The sequence below is a fragment of the Pogona vitticeps genome, chromosome 6, assembly GCF_051106095.1.
Source record: "Pogona vitticeps strain Pit_001003342236 chromosome 6, PviZW2.1, whole genome shotgun sequence".
Lineage (NCBI taxonomy): Eukaryota > Metazoa > Chordata > Lepidosauria > Squamata > Agamidae > Pogona > Pogona vitticeps.
Genome location: NC_135788.1, coordinates 59,047,099 through 59,068,242, shown reverse-complemented (window position 1 = coordinate 59,068,242; position 21,144 = coordinate 59,047,099). Strand labels below are relative to the sequence as shown.

At 40.4% G+C, this 21,144-nt stretch overlaps 1 protein-coding gene across 3 annotated transcripts in view; it reads left to right on the top strand.

Moving 5' to 3' along the window:
- The window catches only part of CNTNAP2 (contactin associated protein 2), a 2,051,986-nt gene that overhangs the window by 7,859 nt on the left and 2,022,983 nt on the right, over positions 1–21,144 (top strand). The gene's annotated exons all lie outside the window — the stretch shown is intronic.

Sequence of the window (21,144 nt, the reverse complement as noted above, 5' to 3'; positions counted from 1 at the left end):
GCACAACTTGCAAGTTATACATTTTGCAGTTTATCAATTCATGTAAATTTATGTTACCTAGACCAGTGGTTCTTAACCTTTGTTACTCGGATGCTTTTGAACTGCAACTCCCAGAAACCCCAGTCAGCACAGCTGGTGGTGAAGGCTTCTGGGAGTTGCAGTCCAAAACTCCTGAGTAACTCAAGGTTAAGAACCAGTGACCTAGACATTTGAAATACTAGATGCATGCTTTTTTATTAAATAAATCCTTCTTTCTTTACTCTGATTTTGCCCCCAAGTTACTTGATTTTGCTCAAGTAAAACATTGAGCAAAAGTGGAAAGAAAGGCCACAGTTGTTTCCACTAGTTTCGTAAAGCATCTCTCCCTTTTGGAGATTTTGGATGATGGTCTTGAATGGGACAAAAGAGTATCTCCTATCAAGAAAGAAGATACTGCTTCTTACACTGGTTTTATTTCTCCTCAGATAATATTGGCAAAATGCTGCGTAGCTATGTTCATTCTTATTAGTTATATGATCCCTGATTGACCGGGATTGCTAATCTGAGTAATCTGGAAAGTACAGCCCTTTGAGACGTAATCATATGCATAAATCTGTATCACAACATGAATCAGTCAGTTTACTCATAATTCTCTATTGGTATTACCCAGGCAAATGATGAAGGTAAAAGTTCCAAGCTCATAGAGGTACTCCTAGATGAAACTGCAAATGCTACCAATCTAAAGGTGTTGTACAGCACCCACTTTTTAACAGCTTTTAGTGATAAGGGGGAAAAAAAATAAAGGGATGGGAAGAAAATAGGTAAGGCAAGCAGAAGGCAACCACTAATCAAATTTTACAATTCAGATAAGAAAATTGTAGGAAAAAATCTTGTTGGTATGCTGCTTAATTTTTTTTCCCCAGGAGTATTTGCACTTTTCTAAACACACTATTTTTATTCACAAAACAATCAGCAGTAATATCTATAGCCACTGCTACATTTACAGTGCCAATTTTGTACTCATTTTGTAGGTTACTATATTAGATAGTATTTCCACAGGGTTTATTAATAGATTAGATTGCCTCTTTGATTCAAAAAAAGAAGGTGGAAAATCAACTGCTTTTAATGTACGTGAGTCAAAATACGTTAATTGATATTTTAAGGTGAAATTAAATAAATGAGATTTGCTTCAAGAATGAGAATTGGCCAGTTGAGAATATTAAACTGCAAATCCAATGACAAATAGGATATATTGAATCATGTATGCAGGTATACCTTATTCATGACATTCTATCTGCCTTTAATTCAAGTGTGTGTGTTTGGTTTATGCTTCAGACAAGACTTAGCAAAGCAAATGGCTAAGGTGCCAACTGTGGAGAGAATTTTAAAACTGCCATACGAAGATGCTGTATGAAGATATTGTACTAGCTTTTGAATGTTACATTTTATGTAGAGAAGTGCACATTTGTGTTTTTGGATTTCAACACCCAGAATTCCCCAGGTGATATTGACAGAGGACTATCCATTTAAGACTGTTGACTGGACAACATTAATTCTCAAAGTACCTATCATCTATTTAATTGTATCATCTGTGGACCTTTACTTTTATGTATGTTACATGTTATGTATCCAGCACTCATACCTAAAAAACATCCTGCTGTATACCCTCTGTCTGGGGTGCAGCAAACTGTGACTTCCAGTGACCAGCCATGTCATCCTTAATATGCACACTCAATATCCATAACAGTAGACTGAGCATAAGCAACATATCAGTGATGGTTAGTCTGGCTTCATCTAATTGCTCTCAACACTATGAAGGGTTGGTTTCCTGTATTTTGATTTCTAAGACACATTGAGCTTTTTCCTAGTAGCTTTCATGTTTATGTTTTCATACTTGAAAACCAACCAACCAACCTTCATGTCCTGTAGCTATGACAGGGAATAATGTAACTATATTTAATGTCTTAGTCAGAAGCCAAATGCTACAGCTACACTAAGATGAACTTCTGTACGACTTCTTCTGGGCAACCAGAGAGTTGCTTTTCCTTGAGGAATTTCTTGGCCATTTTAGCTCAGGCCTTGGAAAATCCCTGTAGAGTACTGTGTTTCACCTGCATTTTCTAGAAATGCTTAGAAATATTCTAAATATGGTACCATTTTAGCACAGCAATTAACTGGTGCATCTGCCTTTTTATTCTTTTTTAAATATTCAGGATGTGGCCTATTCTCTATCTATTAAGAACAAACAGATGCAAACATGTGACATTTCAGTCACATGTTCTATTAATGGCAGTATACACTGATAGCACACATACACACGGAAAACTGCCCAAGAACTTAGTTCTATTTCTGACCAGTCAAAGCTGTGCCAAATTCACTTATACACACATATATGCAGCCTAGGGATATTGAACAATCATCCTTGTCCTGGTTTAACTTGTTGACTTTGTGGCTGTGTTTCTGAGTTGGAAAGCGTTTCTGAACTAGTATAATGTGGCTTCTCCTTACCTCAATTCTTTGTCTCTTTTTGTGCTGCTTCGCTGGCAGATCTTATCCTGCAGGACAGTTCTGCCAGCAGATCGCTCTGTCAAAATGTCTCTTAGATCAAGCATCAGAAAAGGGTTCTGCTAGCAGAAGGCCATTCCTGCCACACACACACACTCAAAAAAAGCCTAACCTTAGTCCCATTCAAAACTTTGAATTAGTATTTCATCGCCCATCAGGCCAGCCAGATCAGTAATGTCCATATTGAGCAACAACAGTTTTCCAAGATATTTGCTTATTTTTGGTCCTTTTTGTATAGAGATGCCAGCAATTGAACATGGGATCTTCTGTTTGCAAAGCACATGCTTACTCATTGACAAAAGGAACTGCATTAATACGTGGTCCCTCAAGCATCTAACTACTATGGCTAAATTAAGGTCATGCTGTGATTTTGTGTGTAAGTTAGAGATCTGGTTGGAACATGAGAATTATATTGAATGAATGAAAGCAGCTTCTCTGAATCTAAAATAAATTTGCAGCATATACAGTAGTTTACTACAAGCTAACTTGTAATCTGTACATACTCTGCCACTTCAGATGAGAACAGGAAGAACATCCTCCTGTTGTCAGCATGTAAAGGCAAGCCCATTCTCATTCAAAGATCAGAGTAATTGGTCTGATCTATGATTGTTATTGTTTGTCCACCAGCAGGTGTGCAAGGAAGGCTCTAGGCATAGCCCCTAGAAGTAATCCTGCCTGATTCCCAGGGTAGCCTCTCACAAATAACTCCTTGTCGTAGGCAGCTGTGAGAAGCTGACTGGATGAGGCAGCTTTACAGGCTGATATTTTCTCAGGGCAGCTTTGCATGTTCTGACTCTGCTTCAAGCTCTTCTAAGGCCTCACTCCTGCCCATGAGTTAGCCAAATACCATTTATCCCTCTCCAGTACAAAGTACTCTCTGAGAGAGGACAGTGTGTGTGTGTGGGGGGGGAGATGTCCTTTGCTGCAGCACATTTGGTGTGGGTAGATATTTGTCCTTCTCTTGGCTTAGGGTACCATCAACCTTTAGAACTCCCTGCTGCCTGGCTATAGATGGGCAGATTCCCTGCCCATTCTGAACTTAATGGTCCCCACTGTTTTCCTTTCCACCCCCAGAGACATGGCAAGACAAACTCCACCCCAAAGTGGTTTGGAGTGATGTCAGTGGAGGCCGGTGACTTTGATTTCATGAGGGCAATTCATCCACTGTGAGTTTTAGATGAAACTTGAAAGGAATGATCCAAAGTACTAAATCCATTTTGCCGATGCGATTCAGTACTTTGGACTTAGTCCTGTTGTTTGGACTGAAACCTGAAGAAGATTCTCTGCCATGCCCCTAAAATGGGACTTGCCAGCTTCCAGTAGGAAACACCATGTTGTTTTAATAAATACTGCTCCTGTTTTTGCCTCTGACTTCTGTTGATTTTAATGATTGTTAACTTTAACTTTACATCAGGGTGATTTACCGATTTAGGTATCTGTGTGATTAAAACTAGCCATATGCAAAGAAACTGCACTCTTTTTTTCATGATTACCTTATCTGCACCTCCCAGAGCCAAATGCAGGCCCAGATCCTGTTTTTATTAAATCAAGTGGATCAAATCCTTTATACTATTGACATTGTTACTTTCAAATAAGTGCACAGTCAAATAATTAGCATGTCCTTTTTTCTTTCCAACTTCTTTTTTTCTCCAATAAAAAGTATATTTCACTTTCCTGACTGCAGAATTTTGAGGTTTCCAGTAAGGACCTAATTAAGGAAGCAAAGTAACAATTCTGCCTTTTGCCCCAAGAAGGCTTTGATTAAGCCTCTTATCTGGGCTGTTCTGGCTTTCAACCATTCATTCTTTAGACAACTTTTAAAACAACAACAACTTGTTGACACATTGTATTTAATGCAGCATCTTTTAACACATAGAAGATACTGTAGCTGACTGAGACAGTGAATTTTTATTATATAGCCTTTTAGGCTTCAGAATTTCTCTTGGTAGTAATAAAAACAAAAATATGGATTGTCTATATACTATATATGAAGATACTACACATATCTTATATTTTCCTGCAGTGGAAGATAGTTAAGTAAATACAAACACTCCTTTTGGGACCATGTTTTACCTGCTTTCACAGCCAACATTTTTCTGGTAATATAAATTGGCTTTAAGTGGTAGAGATACAGCTAGCTCAAGAGCACAGATTATTTTGTCAGTGTTCAATGCTGAATTAGAACCTATTCCTGAGACTATTACTTCTGAGTCATTTCCCAAATGTATCATAATGATCAAAACAACAACACAACCCTTAGTCTGTCAAACAATAGTTATATTGTCCACAATTTATTAGTGAAAAAAAACTGAAATATCATGGGGAGAGAACACAAATTCCACACAATCATGTCTATAAATCCCATCAGTGCAACAGCAAAGATTAAAAATGCCAGGTAAGTTTGATGAGTCTTTCTCATGTAACTTAGCAATAATAATTCAACATAAAATATCTTCACCCTGCAAAACAGGGCCAGTTCAGAACAGAGCTAGTAAGTAACAATTGGGATGAGGCCAAAAGTGGAAGCACTTTTCAGGATTATCTTTGGCAGAACAGAACAGCATCCTGAGTTCATTATCGTAGGAAAATACTTTGACATTGGAAGCAACAACCTATTCATGCAAAGTGAGGACAATTAATGGTCCTGTCTAATACTGCCCATATGACTGATGTAAACAGAATTTCCCTCATTATTATTATAGTAAGTTATAATTTTTTACTTGTAAACCACCCAGAGTAGTGCATGTACTAACAGGATGGTATATAAATCAAATGAATAAAATAGCACATGACCATCTCTAGCACTGTCATGTTCATTACATGAGCCCTGATTGGCTGGGATTGCCCTAGAAAGGTGAAAGAATCTGAACCAGGGAGAAAAAAATGGTGCTGAGGCACAGCAATATCAGCAAACTGGCTAAATACACAAATATCAATGGGGTCATGGAAAATGTTTCAATCCCAGCCCAGTTCTTGTATCCTGAATTGAAGTGAGTTAACCTTCATCACAGCCCTCATAACTATATATTTTGTACCAAAATTTATTACACACTGTTCCATCAAAAGTTTTAGTTCAGAATAATAGTGGCAGTACAGGCAGAGGCCAGCATTGATAGAGATGTGGTATCTTCATGAGATAGCCACATAACCCTTTTACAGGACTGTGACATTACTGGCAACTACAACAAGTGAGAAATATGTATAACTACAGTCTTGTGATTCCTTTTGGGAGAAAAGATATTTAAGGGATCTCATTCTAGTACACACCTGGAGCAAAGCAGCATCAGATTGTTTGCCTTAGCTGCATTATTTATATAATATTGAAAATGCATATAGTACTGAATGGCATACAAATAAGAAGACAAGCCTCTACCCCAAGGAGTATGTAGTCTAAAATCAAAGATAACCAGTCATTCTGGGGAGCCTTTAAGCTCTAGTGACAAACTAAGATAACTTGGCTTGTTTCAATGTCTGCATTTTTACTCAGGCTTTTACAGCAGACTATGGAGGAGCCATTTCACCCTTGCTTGATATACAAAGAAAAAACACAAACCAGCTGTAGTCACTGAGGCAAATAGCTGACAATATGGTGATAAGTTGTGCGTTTTTTTTTCAGGAGTGGAAGTGACTGAGAAAATATGTGCATATGTCCAAACAGGACAAGGGATGCAGTTTAAAAATTCTCATTGTGTTTCATAGTTTGTGTGATATATTTTAGTTTAATAACAAACTCCTTTTGCCATGGTGCCATGATTCTTCTCCTCCTCAACCCCAGAAAAAAGTAGATATTTGTGTAACATTTTTCTATGTATGAAAAGTTTTGCTACTGCTTTCATTAGCTAACCTATATTTGTACATTTTTTATATTCATGCATAAAAAAGGAGCACATGTTGATGAATACATTTTGTTTCATTTCATGGAGCACATCACAAAGTTGAAAATGTCTGAATTTCGGATTGTATATTATCCCGAAGTCCACACTCTATTCCAGGAGGTGCAAACTGCATAAATCATTTTTTAAATAAAAGCTTGACATGCAACTCTTTCACTGATCTCCAAACTATGGCTAGTACTGGGCTTTCCTGTGAAGTCTGAATTAGAATGCTAAACCAGAACATGGGTTGTTTTTGTAAAGATGCAGCAGGACAATTCATGAGAAGCTAAGCTGCACAGTTTAGTAAAGTATGAAATAAAATGCTGATTCCCAAGGAGGTCCTGAATGGTTTTTGCCCAATAATGTGACATCCTGTCCTTATTTCTAGCATTTCCAGTAGCAGATCCACATATTTAGATACATTTTAATGAGGATGGTAATAATTCCAGGAGAATATCCTCTATTACCTTGGACCTATATGGAAATTACATATGACTGTGGTTTACAGTGCATTTAACATGCTATTATTTCAAACAGTATGTGAGATGAGAATTAATATAATTATATGGAAGGGAGCCACAATATGAATCCCACCTTTGGTTGCAAAGATTATATTTTTAATGCATTAAAGCATTGATTTTCTCTCCCATTTCAACTAAATAAGCAGGAGAGGATAATTACTGAAAAATGCACAGAGAAAAATGTAACGAAAAAAAATCATTCAACACCTATTATGAGTTGCTGCATCTGAAGACCCAGTTCAACAGCATACCCTACTAAGCAAACTCCTTAAGAGGCATACTGGGATATGATGGTCCTCTACTGTTTGTGTTGCTGGTCTGTGACCATGATATATGCCCATGGATTTCAGTGTAAAATAAGACTTCTAATGATGGCCCAATGATGTTGGATAGTGAGTCATTCTTTTCATACTTTGTGGTGAAGATAAATCAGAAAGGCAATGAGAGGCAACAAATACTGTTCCTTAAATCTTTGCTTGCATCTCTCAGATGCTAGGCAGCCTGGACCAAGATTCTTGTAGTCAGGCACTGGCTACCTGCTCCCTATATACAACAGAGGCTGGGAAGAATGGCAGGCAGTTTGAGACAAGACCTTAGCAGTGCAGCCTAGACTCCTTCGGACCATTGTTTGGCAGGAAATTTCAGAAAGCTAATCCTGTACGTAGTGCAGAGTTTTCAGATTCCAGATCAGCTCACAGCCCTGGATTTTTATTTCTATTTTGTTGTTGTTGAGAAGGCTTCTAGGCATTTCTCTTTGGCTGTTTTCCAGAGACTGGTTGAATGCAGAAATATATTGTGCTCTCAGACTGACCTTCAGATTGGTGGTCATGGCCTACAATAATGTTTGGATGATTTTGCACTGAAGGTGACTCATTATATGGAACAGTACCAGTCAGGCAAAGTATTACATATTAAGTGCATAAGACAATATTGGATATGTTACACTGAATGGGAGGCAATCTTTTAGAAACTGTTTATTTGACTAATATCATACCCTAAATTTATTTATTTTTAAAGGCTTTTACTCGTATATTTAGATTGCAAGTACCAGAAGGACTTCCCTGGATGAGGAAATCTAGAGGCAGCTGAAGAACTACTTGTGTACTCTGTGAATCACATCAGAATTGTATACAGGTCTTGCCACAGAATGACTGCAAATATTGCTGGTGGTAACAGAAAAAAAAACCCTCACATATGCTATTTATCTTTCTGGGTGAGAACTAACAGTGCTGACAGGATAGATGTAAATCAGTAGTGTGTACATCTCAGAGTACAACTACCTAAAACACAGAATAGCAGCTAACATGCACCAAGCTCCATTTGATGAGTTTAAACAGTAAAAACCCCAATAGCCATGAGGGGATAGTTTTGAAGCCCCCAGATGTGTGAAACTGCAGATGGTAGCAAACTCAACAAAAGGTGGTGGGAAGAGCAAGAGGAAGAGGAGGTAGGTGGACACATACACTGCAGGCTGGTGTGCAGCAGCAGCAACCCAGCCTGCAGCAAGAAGTGGGGGAAAAATGAGAAGTCAAGGTAAGTGCTCATGCGCTTTGCATTGTACACATGCATACTGCAGAGAAGCTTGAAGCAACAGTGACTTGAAACCACAGATACTGGCTCCATGGATACAAGGATCCTATTGCATTGCCAGAAGCATCGAAGGAGGTAGCCTTAAAACACAACACAAAACACACGTCATATATCTTGTTTCCCATATCACTCACTATCTTCATTGTCTAAATTGTTCCAGTTTGTCTACAGCTTTCTCTGTGATGCTGTGCACCCTGCCAGCCCCCTCACCGGGGTCCGCTGTTAATAACTCCATGGGCTCCAGCTCAGCTTCTTGACTCATATCCATTTTTATCAGAGTTACAGCATCAATTCTTTTTGCCTTTCTTCCCACAGTCCCAAAGAGTCAAATTACAGTCTCCAAACTACTTCCCAGCTTGGAGCAGGGGAGTTAGTTTCACTGGAATTTCCCCAGAGTCAAGGCTCCAGACCACAGGAAGGAGGAGATAGCTTAGATTGAGAAGGAACATATAAGTGAGCACAAGTTTACTTGCCTCTCCAGAACTGTAAAAGCATCTAGGGTAATATCCAAGCAAAGGGCCTGGCTCCTTTCACCAGTCAATAAAGGTGACTATGGCAGACATCTTCTAGCATCCTCCCACACACCCTCTTCTTCCAAGATTGGTGGCAACCCCTTGCCTTCCCATTCTGCTCCTTTATTCCCCTTGACCTTGTCTCTTCCAACTGTCTCTCATCAGGATGCTGCCTCTCTTGCAGCTGCAGGGACTCTCTCCAGTTGGCTTGATCCTGAAGTGACTCATCCTCCTCTTGGCTGCCTGTTACCTTTTTCCTGGGGCCAGATAACTCACCAGGGGTGCACACTTGCACCCCCTCACAGGTCCCCAGAGGAGAGCACAAAGTCCAGAGCACCCAAGGTCTGGCTAGTGACGAATAAACTAAAATGATTAGTTTTCATGACCTGAAAGTCATGACTTTACTAATGCAGTCTAAAATTGTATCATGGTTCCCCCCCATCCAAATACTTGTGTTCAGGCTGAGAATATTTGTACATGTACTATGGTCAAACCAGCTATTTTATAGCTGGTATCTGTGCATTTACTCTTTCCTTCAAAATGAAGAGCTTTGCAACAACATGAGATATATACTGTTATGAATTCAGAAGCAATTTCTGCAGAGTCATTGAAGTTTTGCCTTGTATAGAGCAACACTGGTAGGCATTATCATTATTGTGGAGGATGGTCAGAAATGAGATTTAATTCATTTATTCAATTTTGGGTGGGGAAAGAAACTGATTTTAGTTTTCTGTTATTACAAGCATGGTGAGACTCAGTATATGTACCTATCACCATTGTGCAATGCCGTATACTTAGTGCTGGGTTATAGAGATGAGGGTATTCATATTTGTATACAAATACCCCCACACAGCTGGACTTAATGAGGGTCTGAGTTTGTTTCCAGGTAGGTATGTGCTTTCAATACCAGAAATTGAATTTGTAACACATGCCTGTTCACCATTACACACATCTCTTACTCAATAGCAGCAGTAAGCAGAAGGGTTGGAAGGAAATGCTTCCACAGGTTTCTTTGTGAGCTCTCTGTCATGCTGGATTTCCAAAGTGTGTGGAACAGAAGAGTGCATTGCTCTGGAAGTCTAGTGTAACTAGCAGAGATAATCTGGATAATATTCTTTATGCCTTTGTATGGTGGAAGATAATAGTGCAGCTCTTTATACATTAACTATCAAGCATGGGCAGGAGGATAATGTTCCTCTTCTATCCTGCTTGGTGGTGTCCCAAGAGCTTGTGTGGGAGAGTGGGATGTGTTAGACAGACAACATGCTGGACTAGATAGTGTTTTGGTCTAGCATGACTCTTCGAGTGCTCTTGTGTTCTTATGTAGCTAATGACTAAACTTAGGTATTAGATAGGGCATCCTTCAGTTTCGAGATATTATGGTAGGACTTGGAGCAGCGTCTAGTGTGGCTGAGAAGGCCAATTCGAAAGTGACAATCCCTTCCACTCTGAAGACAAATACGATCTCTCCCTGTCTAGCTCCCTGATTTTGCTGCTTTTGGGATTGCCTCAGCCTGCTGGTCAAGTGTCTCTTCGAAATGGGAGAGGCCATGCTGCAACACCTGCCTCCAGGCTAAACGCTCAGATGTCAGGGTTTCCCATCTCTTGAGGTCCATTCCTAAGGCCTTCAGATCCCACTTGCAGATATCCTTGCAGCCGTGGTCTCCCTCGGGGGCAATTTCCCTGCACTAATTCTCCATACAGGAGATCTTTCGGAATTTGACCATCAGCCATTCTCACAACATGCCCAAGCTAATGGGCTGTTTCAATAATGTATAGATGCTAATAATTCCAGCTCATTCTAGGACTACGCTATTTGGAACTTTGTCCTGCCAGGTGATACTAAATATGTGTCGGGGACAACTCATATGGAACGTGTTCAGCTTCCTCTCCTGCCGTGCACAAAGGGTCCAGGACTCACTGCAGTACAGGAGTGTACTCAGGACGCAGGCTCTGTAGACCTGGATCTTGGTATATGCCATCAGCTTCTTATTGAGCCACACTCTCTTTGTGAGTCTAGAAAACATGGTAGCTGCTTTGCCAATGTGTTTATCCAGCTCGACATCTAGGGAGAGAGTGTCAGAGATTGTTGAGCCAAGGTACACAAAGTCATGAACAACCTCCAGTTCTTGTGTAGAGATGGTAATAGAGGGATGTGAGTCCACGCCCTGGCCCATGACTTGTGTTTTCTTCAGGCTGATTGTTAATCCAAAATCTTGGCAGGCCTTGCTAAAAGAATTCATGAGTTGTTGGAGGTCTTCAGCAGAGTGGGCAACAACAGCTGCATCACCGGTGAACAGGAAGTCCCGCATGCATTTCAGCTGGACTTTGGTCTTCACTCTCATCCTAGAGAGATTAAAGAGCTTCCCATCTGATCTAGTCCAGAGATAGACACCTTCTGTTGCAGTTCCAAAGGCCTGCTTCAGCATGTCAGCAAAAAAGATCCCAAACAGGGTCAACGCAAGGTCATAGCCCTGTCTCACTCTGCTTCTGTTGTCAAAGGGATCTGATGTTGAACCATTAAAAACTACAGTGCCCTTCATTTCCTCATGAAAGGACCTGATGATGTTAAGGAGTCGAGGTGGACATCCAATCTTAAGAAGTATTTTAAAAATGCCATCCCTGCTAACCAAATCAAAGGCCTTTGTAAGATCTATGAAAGCCACAAAGAGTGGTTATTGTTGTTCCTTATATTTCTCCTGCAACTCTCTGAGGGAAAATACCATGTCACTGGTGGATCTATTAGCTTGAAATCCACACTGTGATTCTGGATAGACTCTGTCCGCAGGCACCTGGAGTCTCTTCGCTGTCCAACTCTTCCAAGACAGGCAGGCACTCGGTGTTATTTAATGCCTCTTCGGTTACTACAAGGACAAGAGAAGGACAAGACAAGGAAGAACCTGTGTCCTTAAGACTTCTAGAGGGCACCAGATCCAGCAGTACTGATCCTAGGAGAGACATGTATGGAAGTCTGAACTGTTTTCTTGAAAAAGAGTCGTGCAATTTGTCAGATCATGCTGCCTAGAAACAGGTGTCCAGGATTTCTATCAGAAATGTAAAAAATACCTGTTCCATGCTTCATTCTCATCAGTTTTCGGCTCCCTCAACAAAATTCCTCAGCAAGGAATGTTTTGCCAGGTGACTGAGACAAGGAGTGCTAATTTTTTCCCCATCAAGGTTTCTGTATTTGGTACACCCTGGATCTGTTCAGAACTAATGTGCTTTCCCTTTGGCAATTAAAGCACACAAACACAGCAAGCACAAAAAGACTGGCTGACTGTTAGAACAAACTGAGAACAGCCTGTCCAATGCTTTCAGTCCTTAAAAGTCTATCGAACAAAGTAGCTGCCACTGTCATTCTGTGTAATTTGTATTATGTTAAAGCTTTATTGATCCAGTGTGGGTTACTCTGCACAACATTGCCCTTGTTCTTCTTTTGTTGAGAGAGCCACAAAAGTCCTCAGCCTCTTGGATGATGAGGGACATAATTTTGTGCTTTCCTCATGCTTGCCTATAAGGAACAGACAAGTGAGGATTTGTATCCCTTGCTGGACCTACCTAGAGCTACCACCCCAAAATCTGTGTGCAAAGAAGGTGCCCCATGTCACTGAGCTACAGAATTCATTGGTAACAAGAAGCTTATCCTCGAAGTAGAGATGGGCACGAACCAGGAAGTTCATAAAAATATGCTAGTTCATTGGTTTGGTTTGGGTCAGGTTTAAAGACGGGCAGAAATTGGAAAAATTGCAATTCATTTAGATTTGTGATTCATCAAGGTTGACAAATCATGAATAATGAATTTATAATTTTTCTGATGAATCAACGAATCGATTTGTTGATTTGTTTTGCATTTAAAAACCTATAAAATTCCCCCCAGGCAGTTAGAGAAACCAGAATCAAACGGATGCTTAACATAATCACACAGATGCTCTGAATCCAACCCCTACAAGATTGGTGAAATTTGGGTTTCAGACATCCAAGTTATACACCCACAAATAAGGTCCCCCAAGAAAGTGCCTTTTAGCTTGAGAAAACTAAATTTTATACTTGGAGGGATTGTAGAGGAAAGTCAGTAGCAGCTTCTCTGTGGTTTTGGTATCTCTAGCTGCCTGGGGGGGGGCTTTCCGGGGGGGGGCTCCTTGTGGCTACATATCTTGGTAATCTGAAATGCAATCTTTAGCAAATTCGGAAGATTGTAGAGATGGGTCAGAGGAAGCTTCCTGGTCTCTCTGGGTGCCTAGGGGGCGGTTTATAGCCAAATGAATGAACAAATTTAAAATCACTTAAAAAACATTGCTTCATGATTCATTGGAAAACAAATTGACAAATTAGCCATTTTTTGCATACATTTGGTGAATTTTCATTTTTTTAAAATTTGTGCCCCTCTCTAAATGAACCAACTGAAATGAACAGAACCAACAATTTATAGCGGTTATTGTTTTATTTGTTTTTTTCCCATTTGCTCCCCCTCCTCACCACTGACAGCTTACTTCTAGCAATCTGAAGCACTAGGCAACCTTAGGAAGAACCTCAAGACTACTGGATTGGCAGGTCAGACAGTCAAACATGTAGCTCAAAGGGCTGTAGGAGAGTTGCTTGTTCTTATTTATAAGACCAACCCACAGGAGCCATTTTCACCTCAGAGCCACTTCTGCTATTCAGAGTACCCTTCTACTGCAGAGCCAGGTTAGCTCAGATCTCCAGCAGAACATTGCTTCCCTTGTCAGGCAGCCTGTTTCCCCTCCTTCCCCTGTTGACCACAGAGCAACCTCAGTACCTCAGATTAGACCTCCAGTATGGCATTGACCACAGGGTATGTGGAAAGGGTTTGGTCCTTCCCTAGCCCTCCTCCTGATGAGCAACACCTTGTGCCAGGTTCTATGGCATGAACCACTGCTGGAATTTCCTCCAAGCCAGCGACTAAAGGGGACTTTCCTGGGGGACCTGCTTTGAGGTTGTATAACTGGGATGTCCAAAATACAAACTTTACCAAACTTGGTGGGGGTGTAGAGGAGAGTCAGGGGAAACGTCTCTGTGATTTTGGTGTCTCTGGGTGGCTGGGTGGCCATTCTAGGGCTCCTGAACTTCCAAACCTGAACTTCCCCCAAAAGTTTGGGAAGTTTGTGGTTTGTAGAACAGCAACAAACTGCCATTTTGCTGTTTCATGTTCACCTCCAAGTCCTTGAAAATTCTCCTTTTCCATCTCCCTCTTGCAGATATACATCTGCCCCACTGGCTTCTCTTAGGAAACTGATCTGAATGGTACAGAAATAATGAAACAGCAGTTATAATCAGCAACATACTGAGTAGTCAGCTGAGCCAAAATTACAAATGGATCAAGAAACAGGGACAATTGTTTCCTTTCGAACTGTAGGGAGTGGAAAGAATGTCCTTAGTAATCTTTATTTTAAACAATCCAACAAAGACAAAGACAATGTTTAGTGTTTAGAGACTTTGGAAGAATTTAGTGGCACATTTAAAATTCTACATTGGTTCCAAGGGTGGTAACAAGAGGCCTTATCACCCGAGAGAGAAAAAGTACTATTTACAAATGTAGCTATTTATACACCCAAATCAGAATTCTCCAGGTTCCCACTCTTTTTCCCCTTCTCTTTAATAATACTGATTAAAGAAGGAGAGATGAATTTGGGGTGATGAAAGATTTAATGGCAATCTGGAAACATAGAGATCTGGAATCATCTATTAATCCTGCACATATAGAGACATCAAACAGAAATTGTACTGCTGTCATTTTTAATGAGAGTACAGCTTTATGTTGGCTCTTCTGCTTTTGGGATTAAAGTTCACAAAGCTTTCTGTTCTTTTTTTGTAGAAACAGGTTTCATTTTAGTAATATAATATGTTATTAGCAATTTCTTGGCCCAGTGATAGGTTATTGAGAAGGGTGTGATTCCTAACCAAAGAGCAAGCCCAGTCTTGAGCAATGTGAGGTGATGGCTTCAGGTAGCATATTTTGGCTGTTTCCTTCTGTTTGAAGACAGTGCTGTGAATCCTGTACAGTCTGTGCCATATCTTTTAAAGTAGCCTCAGGTCTAATGGAGGAGTCAGTGTTCCATTAATAGTTGGCTGTCAAACATACACACAGAGATGTGACTCTGTAAGAACAGAATGTTTAATGGGCATGGAATGTTTGAATTTTTTTTCACTACAGCTCCCAGGATTAACTAAGAATTATCTGAGCCAGAATTCTGGCAGCTGTAGCCCAAAATCCAAGTTCTCGGGCAAACATACCTGTTCCCCAGCAAATCCTTCTCTGTGACAATAGCTATGAGCCTGTAAGGGAAGAAAGTGGATGGAAATTGCGAAGTTCCATAGGATCTACAAGGGATTTAAGAGACACTCTGTACAGAGCCTAATGCCAGTCCCCTAATCACTTCCAGGTCCAATGGACATTAGCAAGTCTCATCCACTTTCTTTCTCTTTGGGCTAATTGCGGTTGCTTTAATGAATTTAAAGGCCCAATCCAAACAGCTCTAGATTTCATAAGATAATGAAATTGGTAAGGATGCTTTTCAGCATGCCTAAATCACATGTCCTAAAGCTATCAGAATGAATGCCAATGTCTAGAGTCCCCGAGATTTTAAGCCCAAAGCTTGAGACCTGGAAAATGTGAGTCTCAGTGTGAGAAATGGCAACCTTAGTTCAAAATTAAAAGCCATTACAGTTGAAACAAACAAAAAGGCATTTTAAAACAATGTATTTCTGAAAATCAAGTATGAGAACAAATAAAAAGGCATGGTTTATGGGTTTCCTAAATTTCATTGCAGGAATTGGCTAGCTTTGAGAAAACTTTTTACCAGACATTCACTTCCTGCTCCTTCATTTTCCCAGCACAAGCTCCACGTGCTTCAAAGTGTGTAAAACACATTGGGCCTTGGGTCCCCACAAATTGCCATGCTGCCACACTGAGCTGTTTCTTGGGGTTTGGAGAAGGGGAAAAGAAAGGCAGATACCATATATACAATGAAGAAATACTGACACACAATCTCAGTCTTCCTGCCCAGTGTGCACATGTCTTCATATTCAGTAGGAACAGAGAGGGAGATTTTTAAAAATGTGAGAGAAACCCATACTCACTGATTTGTTGATCAAAGTCCAGGGCTTTGAGGCCATAGCCACGACACATCTGGACTTGAATGTCTGTATATTCCACCATGTTAATGCTGAATGAAGGCTGTCACCTGTTTTCTGAGAGGCTCCTCATCCTTTCCATCTATATGACAAGTAGGTATATGGCACTGACCCCTTGATGCTTAGAATGTCTCTACTTGTTGAATTAAGTGGACACAAATGGAAGATAATTTTATTCTAGGACATATTTGAAGAATTTACCAACATCCACACATTTCTTCATATTTGGGTGCTGGCAGCTGGTGGTATGGGTGTATGCGGAGGAGCTGTGCCTTTGCGGACCACATGCTTCCCCTACATTAAGGGCAGAAGTAACCTGATAAAAACTCAATGCTGAAGAAGGCAAAGCTGATCCCTCCCTACTTCTTCCAAGTACCAGTGGGTTTTGGCTGGAGTGATGTTGATTCACAAGTCCACATGTTCTTTACTAATGCTGGCTGGTGGCACAGTAACTGGAGAATTGTGAAGTCTGCTATGCTCTGCTTTTTTATACTGTTATGACCCCCCACACATCAAATTTTACAATGTAGAATTAGGGGGCAACTTTGGGGCCAAACTAGAATTATTTGGGCTGTTCACACTGACCCTTTTTGTGCAGGCTGACATTATGTAAATAGTGTGGATTGGGTTGTGGGGTGAAGAGCGATATGCTATTTGGCATGATCCTTGCATCCAAATGACATATCGACTTCAAGCAACCCTCCAGCTCATTCCTCCTTTGTAATCTGTATCAGCACACACTGCACCTCACAGAGAGCCAGCCGCCCTCATTCTCTTCCTCTCTTTACACACACACACACACACACACACACACACACACACACACACACACACACACACCAATTCTTGCCATATTCATTCTTCACACAAGCCAGTTTCTGAAACTTCTGCTCAGAGTCACACCTTCCACTCTCCAGTCACTGTCTTCCTGTCTTCCCTGCAAAACACACACACCAAAAAACAAAACAACCTCCAAGCTAAATGAATCATGCCAAAAAGAATGCATGCCCTACTGTTGCACCAGAAAGATATGCAATAGCTCTTGAAGGGGGAGGATAGCTTGAGCTAAGTAAAAACACATGCAGTGTTTTTTTAGACCTAAACTGTGACAACTGCAATCCATATATTACATCTTTCTCCAAACGTGGACAGGCTCTTTGTCTGTTTACCAGATTGTCCAAAGTGATGACAGGCCTGTTGCCTGCTCTGCCTGCTTTGTCTTAGAAAGGCTGTAGCTGTTGATGCCTGTGGACTGTCTAACTGTTACAGTCAAATCATTTGATCATATTAGTGATATTATTTATACGTTGCTTTATGCCCTTCCAAAATTATGTCTACAATTCCAATTCACAACCAAAATGCCCTCCTTGCTCATGACAGGATGTAAAGGTTGCTGGGAAAGTAACATGTTCATGTTATATTAATGTCCCATCATATGATGCAGCAAAGCAGTCAGTGGGTCTCATTGGCTGGTCTATAGGTATGTAGTTTAAAAAACAGTAAAAATGTCAAGTTATTGTGGATGAATAGATCTGAGCACTCTCATTTCAAATAACGGCTGAAATAATGGTGCTTCTGAAGTGTTTCAGCAGATGGCTTGACAATACTTAGCTGACATTATGTTATGTTTCTTTGACATAGTGCAGTATGTTTGCTGCAAAAATAAGACCAAACTTTGCAACATGCACAACACTCAATCTCAGAACATTTGGCCATGTTCTTTCAGTAAATCTGTTCAAAGTGTTACTATAAATGCACAGGATTATAAATTAAATATAGAATTTCCCTCTGTAATGACGAAAGTAATATCATTTTGTGTCTGCTTGAAATAAAAATATAATAAAATTGTAGGGCTGAAATGAAAGTACCAGTTGCTGCAAGGCAGCACTAAAAAGCATACCATTCCTTTCAGCATGTTCTCAGTTATGGTTTCAGTAATATCCCCCAAATATTTTTGATTTTAAGGTATTTTGGGGGTGCCTTTCTCTCAGTCTCAACCACTCAGCAGGCATGTGGAGACACGAGAGAGGGCCTGTTCTCAGGCTGTGGAACACCTTGTCAAGGAACCTGGGTTGCCCCCTTTCTCTGTGCCAGCAGAAAGCTGTCTTTCTGCTGGCACAAAGCTTCATCTTCAGGAAGGCCTTTGGCAATTTAAAGAGTGCATGAACAGAATTTTTTGTGAATCATAGAATCACAGAGTTGGAAGAGACCACAGGGGCCATCGAGTCCAACCCCCTGCCATGGAGGAACTCCATCAAAGCACTCTCGATGGATGGCCATCCAGCCTCTGTTTAAAAACCTCCAAAAAAGGAGAATCCACCACACTCCAAGGCAGCATATTCAACTGCCGACCAGCTCTGACTATCAAGAACTTCTTCCTGAAATTCAGGTGGAATCTCTTTTCCTGTAGTTTGAAACCATTGCTGTTTGTCCTAGTGTCTAGAGCCATGGAAAACAAACCTGTCCCTTCCTCAACATGACATCCCTTCAAATATTTAAACATGGTGATCATGTCCCCTCTTAACCTTCTTTTTGTAAGGCTAAACATTGGCAACTCCTTAAGCCGCTCCTCATAGAACATGGCTTCCAGACCTTTGATCATTTTGGTCGCCCTCCCCTGGACACGTTCCAGGTTGTCAACATCCTTCTTGAATGGAGATGCCCAAAACTGCACACAATACTCCAGGTGAGGTTTGACCAAAGCAGAATAGAGTGGTATTATCACTTCCCTTGATCTAGACACTATACTCCTATTGATGCAACCAAGAATTGCATTGACTTTCTTGACAGCCGCATCACACTGCTGACTCATGTTCAGTTTGTGGTCTACCAAGACTCCTAGATTCTTTTCACAGGTACTGTTGTCTAGCCAGGTGTCTTCCATCCTATATCTGTGCAGTTCATTTTTTCTGCCCAGGTGTTTCTCCCTGTTGAAATTCATTTTGTTGCTTTTGGCCCAGGACTCTAATCTGTCAAGGTCATTTTGAATTTTAATCCTGTCCTCTGGGGAATTAGCAACCCCTCCTAATTTGGTATCGTCTGCAAATTTAATCAGCATACTCTCTATTCCTTCATTCAAGTCATTAATAAAGATGTTGAACAGCACAGGGCACAGAACAGAACCCTGAGGCACCCTGGTAGTTACTTCTCTCCAGGATGAAGAGAAGCCATTGGTGAGCACCCTTTGGCTTCGGTCAGTCAATCAATTACAAATCCACCGAACAGTAGCACTGTCTAGCCCACATTTTATTAGCTTCCTTGCAAGAATAACATGGGAAACTTTGTCAAAGGCCTTGCTGAAATCAAGATATGCTACATCGTGTTCCCTTCATCTATCAAGCCTGTAACTCTATATATATAAAAAAGAGATCAGATTAGTCTGGCACGATTTGTTTTTGAGAACAAGGCTGTGCTTTTGAGGCTTTCCCCCTTTTTCTGATGTGTTCTTAGAATGTTTTAAACTGCTTTAAGCCAGTATCTTATAACATTATTATGTATTTAACTGTGTTTTCCTCTGTATGTCTGTTTTAATTATTCTGTAACTCATGTTGATCTGTGTATTGGAAGAACAATGCAAAACAAATACCTGTAAATGATTGGTAGTATTGGTGCACAGCCTGAGGAAGACCAGTTTAGGTCAAAAGCTAGCTTTCTGATCAATTTTTTATTGGTCCATTATTTAATTTTCAACCAAACCCAGTCCTCCTTAGGCTATGCGCCAACATTTTGTGGATATTGTAGAAAGAAAATATATACAGGATTCCTGAAAATTCTTAGCTATGTCAAGTCTGCTTCTGAAAAGTGAGTTCCAAAAAGGTAGACTGCAGACATCATTAGAAGCGTGGTTTCAAACTCCACCCCTGGTAGTTATTCACAAGATTTCCCCCTCCAACTCTTTAAACAAACAAACAAAAAATCACCAAATAATCAGCATTCACCTCCCTTCTGAAACTTTGATTTCCTTATTTGGTCAGAAAAGAAGGAATACCAAAATGGGCCAAGCCCCCATCAGAGCACTGGGAATAAAATTTAGTCCACACACTAGATGAATCCAAATTAAACCAAATTAAAGGCAAATTAATTGTATTACCTAGTGGCTGGAAGTAGATATTCTCTTCAGTTTGCAGTCCTGTTGGCGGATATTAAGAACTAATGTTATTATCTAGGTGGTACTCTAGGTATCTTCAGGGTATTCATGGTATCTTCCATAGTTCAGGGGGAAAAACATATAAAGCCATGTGGTCTTTACACAATATAAAGGAAATTGAAGGTGATACCTTTATTGGACTATGTGATTTCCTCCTCCAGACACCATGTCCATGAAGTCTCTTTTACCCATATTCACCTCCATGACACATGAGTCAGTAGTATGAAAAGCAACTGTTCCATTAAACAACTCTTTCAACTCTTAACGAATGTCCATCAACATGTTTTTCTCATTGTAACTCTCTGGTTGATCTGTCCAAGATTCCTTCTTAACTTTAGCAAAAGTCAATGTTGAGAAGCCCAATTTCCCTCTTCATACAGCATTTGACTTCACATATGCCAGACAGGGTGTGCCACAACAGGGATGGCTTCACTTCCCTGTTGAACTTCCTAGAATATGGAGAGTTTGGCAACCCACTGCTTCTTCCTGGGTCAGATTAGTATTACTCTTTTATTCTTCTTTCAGGGATTAGGTTCCTGGACTTGGCACCTTCTCCCTCTTCTCTCCCTTTCTCCCTAGAGAGGTTATGAGGGGGTTGAACTGATTTATCATTTCTGCCTCTATCTTGGGGATTCTAAACAATATGGTTCTCCAATGATACTCTTTAACTATCTCTTCCCACTCTTTGTTTAATTTCCTCCAGCACTCCTATTTTTGCCAAGTTGGTTTCAGTCACTTGTTCTTCCATTCATCTTTCCAAACCCTCCTTTGTACAGTATTTTCTTTTTCATTCTTTCCCCCTT